The sequence below is a fragment of the Ananas comosus genome, linkage group 15 (assembly GCF_001540865.1).
Source record: "Ananas comosus cultivar F153 linkage group 15, ASM154086v1, whole genome shotgun sequence".
NCBI classification, from domain to species: domain Eukaryota; kingdom Viridiplantae; phylum Streptophyta; class Magnoliopsida; order Poales; family Bromeliaceae; genus Ananas; species Ananas comosus.
Genome location: NC_033635.1, coordinates 147236 through 159156, shown reverse-complemented (window position 1 = coordinate 159156; position 11921 = coordinate 147236). Strand labels below are relative to the sequence as shown.

Below are 11921 nucleotides of genomic sequence, written 5' to 3'. Positions count from 1 at the left end.
AGTGCAACATCCTCTCAAATAATACAATATGCTCTTCCAAATAGTACAATATTTGTATAAGTAGTGTAACATATGCATTGTTAATACACATTTTGCATGATTTTTACACTAAATTACATACAGTTTAGTATATTACGTAAAAATAATATAATAAATTACAGCATACTATAAAAATTATATAATATATGTACGAATCGTGCATATTTTACATTATTTGTACAGATATTTACACCATTTGTGTAAATATTGTGCTAAGTCATAATTAAATGTACCTTTTTCGTAAAACAAGAAACCTCATTTAAGAAAAAATGAAAAGAATAAAGAATAATAAATAAGATGAAAAATTGCAATATCCTCTCAAATAGTGCAATAAGCTCTTCCAAATAGTGTAATATCTGTATAAGTAGTGCAACATATGCATTGTTAATACACATTTTGCATAATTTTTTCACTAAATTATGTACAGTTTAGTAAATTACGCGAAAATAATATAATATATTACAGCATACTATAAAAATTATATAATATATGTACAAACGGTGCATATTTACACTATTTGTACAGATATTTACACAATTTGTGTAAATATTGCACTATTATGAGAAGATGTTGCACCATTTAGATATGTGTTGCACTTTTTTTAAAAAAAATTAAATTTTATTGTATAATAAAAAAATTGTAAAACTTCTTGAAAATGACAACTGCTAAGCCATAATTACATGTACCTTTCTCGTGAAACGAGAAACCTCATTCAAGGCAAAATAAAAAGAATAAAAAATAATTAATAAGATGAAAGAGTGCAACATCCTCTCAAATAGTGCAACATGCTCTTCAAAATAGTGCAATATCTGTATAAGTAGTGCAACACATGCATTGTTAATACACATTTTGCATGATTTTTACACTAAATTACATACAGTTTGGTATATTATATGTTGAATATTATTTTCGCGTAATACCCTAAACTGTATGTAATTTAGTGTAAAAATCATGTAAAATGTGTATTAATAATGCATATATTGCACTACTTATACAGATATTGCACTATTTTGAAGAGCTTGTTGTACTATTTGAGAGGATGTTGCACTCTTTCATCTTATTAATTATTAATTCTTTATTCTTTTTATTTTGTCTTGAATGAGGTTTCTCGTTTCACGAGAAAAAGTACATATAATTATGCCTTAGCAGTTGTTATTTTCAAAAAATTTGACACTTTATTTAATATACAATAAAATTTAATTTTCCAAAAAAAGAGTGCAACACACATCTAAATGGTGCAATATCCTCTCATAATAGTGCAATATTTACACAAATGGTATAAATATCTGTATAAATAGTATAAATATGCACCGTTTGTACATATATTGTATAATTTTTATACTATGTTGTAATATATTATATTATTTTCGCGTAATATACTAAACTGTACGTAATTTAGTGTAAAAATCATGCAAAATGTGTATTAACAATGCATATGTTGCACTATTTATACAGATATTGTACTATTTTGAAGAGTTTGTTGCACTATTTGAGAGGATGTTGCACTCTTTCATCTTATTAATTATTCTTTATTTTTTTATTTTATCTTAAATGAGGTTTCTCGTTTCACGAAAAAGGTACATATAATTATAGTTTAGCAGTTGTCATTTTCAAGAAGTTTGATACTTTATTTAATATGCAACGAAATTTAATATTCAAAAAGAAAGAGTGCAACACACATCTAAATGGTGCAACATCCTCTCATAATAGTGCAACATTTACACAAATGGTGTAAATATCTGTACAAATACTATAAATATGCACCGTTTGTACATATATTGTATAATTTTTATAGTATGTTGTAATATATTATATTATTTTCAAGTAATATACTAAACTGTACGTAACTTAGTGTAAAAATCATGCAAAATGTGTATTAATAATGCAGTTGTTGCACTACTTATACAGATATTCCACTATTTTGAAGAGCTTGTTGCACTATTTGAAAGGATGTTGCACTCTTTCATCTTATTAATTATTCTTTATTCTTTTTATATTGTCTTCAATGAGGTTTCTCGTTTCACGAGAAAGGTACATATAATTATGGTTTAGCAGTTATTATTTTCAAGAAGTTTGACACTTTATTTAATATGCAATAAAATTTAATTTTCAAAAAGAAAGAGTGCAACACACATCTAAATTGTGCAACATCCTCTTATAATAGTGCAACATTTACACAAATGGTATAAATATATGTATAAATAGTGTAAAATATGCACCATTTGTATATAAATTGTATAATTTTTATAGTATGTTGTAACATATTATATTATTTTCGGATAATATACTAAACTGTACGTAATTTAGTGTAAAAATCATGTAAAATGTGTATTAACAATGCATATGTTGCACTACTTATACAAATATTGCACTATTTGGAAAAGTATGTTGCACTATTTGAGAGGATGTTGCACACTTTTATCTTATTTATTATTCTTTATTCTTTTTATTTTTTCTTGAATGAAGTTTTTCGTTTCACGATAAAGGTATATGTAATTATGACTTAGCAATTGTCATTTCCAAGAAGTTTTACACTTAATGGCTTAGCAGTTGTATTTTTCTAGGTATTTAAAATATATAATTTTTATGCATTTTAAAAGAGGGGTAGTTTGGTCATCCTTCTGAAAATTCGGCCCGAATCTGCAAAAACCAAAAAAGTGGCTCACTTTTGCAAAAACACATAATTAGTGAATTTTTTATGCAAATTGGCCTATATATAAATATATATATATATAGTGAAAGTCTAGTTATTTTATTCTTATGAGTATAAACCATTTTATACTTATAAATTTTTTTAGATCTATCATTTTGATTATTTTCATTCCTTGGATCATACTATGCAATCAATCATCTATTCAATCCAAGATGACTATTATTATCATAATTGGAGGTCTTCATTATACTAACCGCACATTCCTTCATCAAACGGCCGAAAATTTATGAGTATAAAAGAATTTATGTTCAAAAGAGTATAACTTCTCTGTTTAATTAATGCATGGATTCTCCGCAAGCGGCTAGGAACATGAGGCAATCGCGTGTAAATTGAGTCGTTTGTTTACTTAGCACAGCATTAATTATATGATGCGGCGCGCAACATGCATGTGATGACCAAAATGGACTTCAACAGCCATCAGAATTGTGACAAAATGCCAATATATACCCAACGCTGCGTTGATTCCGAGAAGCTGCCAATGCACGCATCGATCGAGAGCACAAAAAAATGTACGTGCATGCGGAACATGTACGTACGTATATAATAAACCATACAGGTAAGCTACATTAAATCGTCCGCTCGATCTTAATTTGATCATGCAAGCTCCTTCATTAGTAGAATCGCAATCGAACCTCAGCGGACGGACAGAAGGCATGCAATTAATCAGGCTCAAAGACAAGTACGCAATCAGATTGCAGGGCTATTCTGCATTCCCTTTTCTTATATGCACGCATGCAGATCCTGCATGGCTGCATGCATGCAGCAGACACCACATGGCTAATAAAATAAACACGAAAATATATGCACTGTCTCCATCATCCAGCAGTGCTTACATACTTCACTCTGTCCGCGGGCAGAATCGTGCATACTAGCTAGCTAGAGCGACGTCTCAATTTATAAGCAAGTTGATATATATATATATATATATATATATATATATATATATATATAGAGAGAGAGAGAGAGAGAGAGAGAGAGAGAGAGAGAGAGTGTGTNATAGTATAGTAGCCGGACTATATATATATAGAGAGAGAGAGAGAGAGAGAGAGAGTTTTGCTAGAATACTATCGGTAGTAAACGGCTTGGTTTACTACCGATTTGTTTTCGATGATAGAGCTTTCAAATTGATGATCGGTATCGTTAAATATGATTTAAACTATTTAAATTATCTGGAAATCAAATTTCACATATTTTCGATAATGTTCTCTTGTCCATCAAGTGTACAGAAAAATGAACGACTGAAAATGAATATCCTTCAAAAAGTGATGATACAATTTTTATATTTGAGATCTAGAGTCTAGATCTTATTTTAAATAGTTTAAAGAATTTTTTAACAAAAATTTAGTTGATTTGAACTCTTCTATACCATTAAACGAGCAAACGTACCATATCGGTCATTAAAATTATAGATTTTATGATCCTTTGATCGTTCAGTTAGTGATGCCAACAAATCATGAAATTTTATTTTTAGATAATTTAAATGGTCTAGATCATGTTCAACGGTGCCGATCGTCGATTTGGAAACTCTATCATCATAAATAAATCGGTAGTAAACCGAGCAGTTTACTACCGTTAGTAGCCTAGTCAAACTCTATATATATATATGCTATAACCATGCATTTTTAATTATTAGGTTCAATTAAATTAGATTTACTGAATATAGTATAATTTAGTAGGCAAATAATACCTATATTTACGAAACAAATCTCTGGTGTCAATTAATTCAGTAGTTTTAATAACATTACCTTGTGGTGGAGTGGCGACGATAAATGTGTTTTCTGTCTAGAGGAGGCTGAGACTGTAGATCACCTTTTCGCCGGCTACGTTTGTTCTTCGGCAATTTTGGAGGGACTTCTCCCAAACAAGCAATTCTTGGGACACTGCTTCCTCCACAGGAATTTGGGAGACAAGTTGTAGTTTGGGAGGAGCCCAGGGTAGGAGAGACCTCACGACTGCGGCCACTTGGTGGGTTGTGTGGCGTGAGCGTAACAGAAGGATTTTTGTTTATTCAAAACTATCACTGGGGTATTTGTCATCGGAGATTAGAAACCTTAAGTACTGGCTGAGTTGTTGTTCTAGCATTAAGCGGGGGTGATTTTTTTTTTTTTTTTTCGTTCGTTCGTTCTGAAGCCCCGTTGCTTCACATTGTAGCCGAGTTCATTTGCATAACGAATAAAACGGTAGCATGCTACCTTCTCTTAAAAAAAAAAAAACATTACCTTGTGGTCATGCTATTAAAAAAAAAAAAAGATTTTACTACCGACAGTGATTTTTATTGAACTAGTCTGGTTCATCAGTTAATTACTATTCACCCACTAGTTTGACTAGATTGAGCTTCCTTTGACTGAGATTTTGAGTACATATATTGAATCGAATTTGTTCAAGGAAAAATGTTCCCATTAATTATATATATTGTTACATATGTTAGTGAAGTTTAATTGGTGCAACTTCATGCAGTCCACGTTAGACCGTCACATCACTCTGGTAGGATATTATCAAAATCTTCCTCGTTCGCTACTAATGGAAAGCTCCAGCAATTGAGAGCTAGAGCACCAAAAAAAAGAAAAAGAAAAAAAGAAAAAAAAAACCGAGAGACAAAACAAAGAAAAAAGAAGCCCGCGCATCTTGCGATACTCACCTGGAAGTGCTGCCTAGATCGAAAATCCAATTGGAAAGAGCAGGTTAATTAATTGCAAGGGTCAATTACAAGCATCTATTAATAGGTATGTCAACCAAAGCCGTCGTAAGCAGTAAAATCTCCTCTCAATCACACACACAAAAATAAGACCCCCCCAAAAAAAAATCTCAGCCAGCTAAGTTTGGATCACGTACAATTAATATATTAGCAGAGAATTATATAGTCAAGCTGCTACTAAATAAAGGATCTAGGTCAATGACGAAGAAAGTAGTTGATGCATGCATGCTCGAATTGATCAGCGTCATACGGCGGGGTGCACATGAATTAACAACCCTAGGCTCTGAGACAGGCGCAACGAGAGAAAACAAAGATAGATAGCCAAGAGGCCGATCCCCAGCACCCGATCCAGTTTCATGGCGTTCCTGGGCAGAATCACCAGAGCCCACAGCAGCCCAGCGATCATGAAGGCGACGATCTCGAACACCGCCGGGCCGACCGGGATGACGAAGGGGGCGGGGTGCACGGCCCACGCCGACACCATCAGCGAGAGCCCGAGCCCGGCCACCGTGTTGAATATGGGCCCGGCGTAGCACCCGGACATGGCGATCTGGGGCCCGTCCCGGCCCCCGCTCACGGCCATGGCCACGTTGGCGATGAGGTCGCCGATGGAGTTCCCCCACGCCAGCACCGTGAGCCCCAGTATGGCCGGGCTGATGCCGAGGATGTAACCCAGCGAAACCAGGAGCCCCACCAGCTCCTCAGCTATCACGTACGTCCACAGCACGCTCATCAGAAACCCCCCCGCCAGCCACGGCAGCAGCGCCTTCTTCGGCGGGCCCGACTTCTCCGTCGTGCGGAGGGCCACGATCCCCAGCACCAGGCCCGCCAGCCCCGCGCACGCGTAGGTGGTCAACGCGGGCCCGTCCCTGGCGGCCGGCCCCCCTCGCTTCGAGTTCCACAGCGCGGCCACCAGAAGCGGGGCCAGCGCGGCCGAGGCCACGGCGAAGGGCCGGCGCCACCGCTCCTGGGACACGTCCGGTATCGTCAGCCGCCGCGGCAGGTACAGCGGCATGTCGATGGCGTAGGCCAGCCACCCGATGCAGGCCGTCGCCGTGTCCAGCAGCTTCAGTGCGGAGAGCGCCGGCGCCGACACGCGTACCGCGGTGTCCGCCGCAGTCGTGCTCTCCGCGGAATCGGCCAGCCGACCGTCTTTCGACGCGACCTGCAGCGCCGGCGCGGCCGGCTCATCGAGCCGGTCCTCGCGGACGCGATCTTCGAGAATGGGCACGAGGAGCTGGTCGCCTTTTCCGCGGCACAAGTGGGTGGCCGAGACAACAAAGACGTAGACAAAGTAGAGGGAAGAGAAGGCCGCGGCGCCCCAGACGTTGATGCGGCCGACGAGAAGGATGGCGAGGAGGGAGGAGAGCACGACGACGAAGAAGCAGACGTCGCGCACGAAGCACGACCGGTCTACGCGCGCCGGCGCTTGGGCGCCGTCGTCGTCGGCTGCGCAGACGCTGATGATCCCCACGACGACGCAGGAGACGAAGAAGGCGCCGCCGAGGACGCTGCTCAGGCCCACCTCGCCCGAGCCCGACCGGAAGGACACGACGCTGGCCAGCACGTCGGGCGAGCCGTTTCCGAGGGACAGGAGCGTGACCCCTGCTACTGTCGGCGGCAGCCTGAGCTCCCTGGAGAGGCTCTCCACGGAGGAGCAGAAGTACTGGGAGGCAGTGGTGGCCAGGAGGTAGAAGAGCACGAGGATCCAGAGGGCCAGGAGCGCGTAGCCCAGCAGGGGGTGGCTCCCGCAGTCGCAGTAGAAGACGCGGAGGTAGTCGACGTAGCCCTGGGACACGCACGGCGCGCGCGCGTGGGCCTTCAGGTACGCGCACTTGGAGCGGTGGTCCTCGAGCCTCTGCAGACCCGCGCAGCCGCCGCCGTCTCCTCTGCTGGGAGCGGCCCTGAGGGTCGCGGCGACGTTGAAGGAAGGCGACGGAGACCGTATGTGGCTCGTGAAGAAGAAGCACAGCAGTAGAAGGAAGGTCGTGTTTACGAACGTCTTCGACCCGCTCGACAACGCCAGAGCCATGTGTGTGAGAGAACCTCTCTCTCTCTCTCTCTCCCCCTCTCCTTATTTGACTCTATGTATGCATATGGCCAATCACCAACAAGCTAAGCTTGGACAAATCAACGCCGGATCGAGAAACGCATGCATGATGTTCGACAAGACAAGAAAGGATTTATATATCTATATCTATAGAACGACGAGATCGACAAGGTAAGAAAATAATTTACTGTACTAAACTATGCTGTGAGGTGAGGCTACCCGAAAGAAGAGAAGGCGATCGATCGCTAGCTAGCTAGTGCTACTTGATTGAGACGAACGCGAGCTGCTAATTAATTATCTTGTTATTCCGGGCCTTTCCGGTAGTTAGTCTCTTGGAATTCTACATATGCTCGCTGTTTATATACACAGAGAGTGAGAGTGAGAGTGAGAGTGGGAGTGAGAGTGAGAGGGCCGGTTGCTAGCCTTGATCAGGTTTGGCCTTTGGGAAGGGCGCCAGTTCGTCGGGGAGGCTGCAACGTGTAGACAAATTCCAATAAATACAAAAAGTAGTCAGTGACATTTTGTGAAATGCGTTGAACGTGTCAAAACATTATTTTTTTTAGGTTATTAATGTCAATTACTTTAATGATTATTATTAAATTGTTACACACACATGACATTTACGTTCCTAAGCTCTATATCAATTAATAACATATTTTTATAATCTATTTGGATACACTGGCCGGTTAACTCTTCGTTTATTTCACAATGTGTAGTATTCTAAAAATTCTTCACATTTTTTTTATTCAAAATATATATAGCCAATGCAAACTTTATTTATAGTTTGAATGTTTTTGTTTTTTTAATTTCAATTAATGGCCATCTGAATCTATAGTTCAGAAAATTTAGGCGACTACAAAGAGTCAAATAGTTAAGTAACATTTTGTGAAATGCATCGAATGTTTTTTTATTTTTTTTTGGGTGAATTGACATAGTTCCAACTTATTTTGATACATTCAACTCGATCGCTCTCCCTCTCTTTCTCTCTCTATATGCAGAGGTAGTAATGCAATGCGTCCACTCATATATAAGTTATAAATCTTACATTCTAGTTATCTATATGCTAATATTTACTTACTAATCTTATCAATCAAATTTTTTAATACTAACATTTTTTAAATGAGTGAATATAAGATGTATATTCTATAAGGAATATATATTAACTTTGTACTTGTAGTATCATGTACCAGCCCATGCTTTTTCCGGTTTCGGATTTTATTCCTTGTGCCTCCTATACTGGTTGCTGCATTAGCAGATCGCGGTGATTTAAGCATGCCTAGAGTTTTTTTTTTTTTTTTTAAAAAAAAAAAATCAAGGGACGGAGGAATCTTGCATGCACATACCGTACAACGTACGTGGTACTCCTGGGACAGTTTGCTGCTTGCGAGTTGTGGCTCACATGTTCCTTCTTCCTTCCGGGTCACTGATCTTGTCAAGTCGCTATATATGCGTGCGTGTAAATTTGTAATCCCTCTCTTCCGCTAGCCGTTATTACTTGATTGAGGATTTATATGACCAATTTGCATAAAAAATTCACTTATTTTGGTCTTTTGCAAAACCGGGTCATTTTTTTCGTTTTTGCAGATTCAGTCCGCTTTTTTAGCAAACTGACCAAAATACCCTTATTACTTTTTCTCTTTCCTCTTTCTCTCTCTTCTTCGTTTCTCTCGTTCTTTTTTTTTTTTTCTCGCCGGCATAGCGGAGGCGGAGCGGAGGTCCGTCTCGCCTCTCACCCTCATGCTCTCGCCCTCGCCCTTGCCCTCGTCCATGCACCCCCCACCTTCCTCGCCTCCGACCCCGCCAAGGTCGCGCAGCAACTTTTTTTTTTTTGCTTTTTTCTTTTATTTTCTTCTCCGACTCTTCTCCACCGGTTCTCGACGGCGACGCTCTCGCCCTTCCCGCCCTTCTTCATTTCTCCATCTCCTTCATTTTCTGCCGCCCTCCGATGATATTTATCGTCGTCCGGCGCCAACGCGCAACACTAGAGGTCACTGTGGACGCTCAACCTCGGACGAGGGTCCTTTTAGCGGCGTCGTCTACCGGACGCGTAACGTCTTGTTAGGCAGAGAAGTGACAAAAAAAATATAGAGAAAAACAGTAAAAAAAAATAAAATAAAAATTATATAAAAGAAGGATGAGCATGAAATTGAATCTGTTAATACAAAAAAATATAAGTTCATATTTTAAATTAACTCCTTGCTTAAAGATAAAAATTATACTTCTTGAACGAAATATTTTGGAGATGTTTATACATTTCTATGTCTTTATTGCAACTCTTCAATATAAACTGTAATCATTAAGATGAAAATTACACTCTTTAAACGAAGTGTCATTTGGTTTTCTCATTGTTGTACTATTTTTATCTTGCATCCTTTAAGTAATATTTAATTATATTTTCCTCTTGTTGTATTGTATTTTTTCTTTTGTCACTATTTTCTCTTTTTACAAGGGTAATGGCAACAAGAGAAGAAAACCGTGAGTGCAAGAAGAGAGAAACAATCATAAATATCTCTTAAAAGGGTGTCAGTTTTCTACTCTCTAATTGTATTGTTTCTCTTCTTGTTGTACTATTTCTCCTATTTTTACGACAGAATGTGCAACAGAGAAAAAACAGTAACAACAAAGAAGAACAAGTAAATATACTCTTTAAACAATGCCACTCTCCTCTGTTGCATATTTCTCCTATTGGTTTACGCATGAAATAGTGCTAATACGAGGAGAAGGAAGAACAGTATATATATCTCTAATAAAACATGCAGTTCTCCTCTTATTGGCACTGTTCTCCTCTTGTTGCACTATTCTCTTCTTGTTTATACAAAATAGCAACAGAGGAAACATTAACAATATCTCTTAATGTACATTAAGATAAAAACAGTGTATAGAAGGAGAAATGCGTGAACACAAAAAGAGAAAACAGTGCAACTTTCGTTTAAGAGTGTAACTTATCACTATAATCGATTCCAGTTTACATTGAAAACCAAAAAAATGCGCAAATAAAAGAGAAACAGTGTTACATATCTCTTTCAACATGTTGTGAATTTTCGTTTAAAGAGTGTATTTCCATCTTAAACTGCAGTTACATCTCTAAGTGAGTGCAACTTATATATATTTTTTGCAGTTAACGATGCAATTTCTTTATTCATTTCATCTTTATATAATTTTTATTTTTTTTTTGTTTTTCTATAATTTTTTGTCACCTCTCTGGCCAAACATGCCAACGGGCCGCGACGACGCCGTAAGAACCCCCGTCCGACCTGTAGCGCCGCATTGATCTCCCGTGTCAGACGTCGGCCGCGAAGATGCACTAGTCGTCGGAGTGGCCAGAAAATGAGGCAGAGGCGGGAAGCGGAAGAGATGAGAAGGGCGGGAACGGACGGAGAGAGGCGTTGTTGATCGGAAGATGGCTAGAAGAGCATCGAGAGAAAAAAAAAAAAAAAAAGTCGCGGTGCGGCCTTGGCAGGGTTGGAGGCGAGGAAGGTGGGGGGTGCGTGGATGAGGGCATGAGCGAGGGTGAGGGCGAGGGCGAGAGAATAAGGGTGAGAGGCGAGACGGACCGTTTCCGCCTCCGCTCTGCCGGCGAGAAAAAAAAAAGAACGAGAGAAACGAAGAGGAGAGAGAAAGAGGAAAGAGAAAAAGTAAAAAGGGTATTTTGGTCAATTTGCTGAAAAAGCGGACCGAATCTGCAAAAACGAAAAAGATGGCCCGATTTTACAAAAGCCCAAAATAAGTGAATTTTTTATACAAATTGGCCGATTTATATTATGTATTATCCAATAACAATTAATGCATGTAGACAATCGAACATTGATAGAATGGTTTGGTCAGGTAGGTGCCGTAAAAGGTTTTTAACTTGTTTCTTTATTCCCATAATCTTCTTCTCAATAAGGAAACGATGTAGAGGCAAAGGAAGTATCTAGTGTAGAGATATGCATTGTATTTTAAGTTAGTAGACGATAATTAATATGTATGACAAACAAATAAGGTTTAGGTACTACTGGGGGTGTTCACCACTGGCATTGAGGCAACAATTTCTGCCGTTGGTGCTACGTTAAGATTCAACTCATGACACCATCTCAACGTTCGTCGGAGGCTCCCCATAGGACGTGCTACATGTCGAACCATACAATGGTGCACGGTGTACAGTAAAAAATGTGAGAAAGGAGGACATAGTGCGTAGTTCTCTTTTTTCATTTTTTTTAATATAATGAGGAAAAAGGACACTGCGATTATTAATAATTTAGTTCCCTCAAACTTCTGCGCATGCCAGGAGGAAGCCGGACGGAAAGTTACTTCAGGGCCCGTGGACACGAACTTATAAACGAAACAATATATAATATATATATATATATATATATATATATATATATATATATAGAGAGAGAGAGAGAGAGAGAGAGAGAGAGAGTTGAGCTGGAATGCTATCG

At 39.1% G+C, this 11921-nt stretch overlaps 1 pseudogene; it reads right to left on the bottom strand.

Annotated features, from left to right (window-relative positions):
- Positions 5692 to 7479, bottom strand: LOC109721457 (annotated as a pseudogene).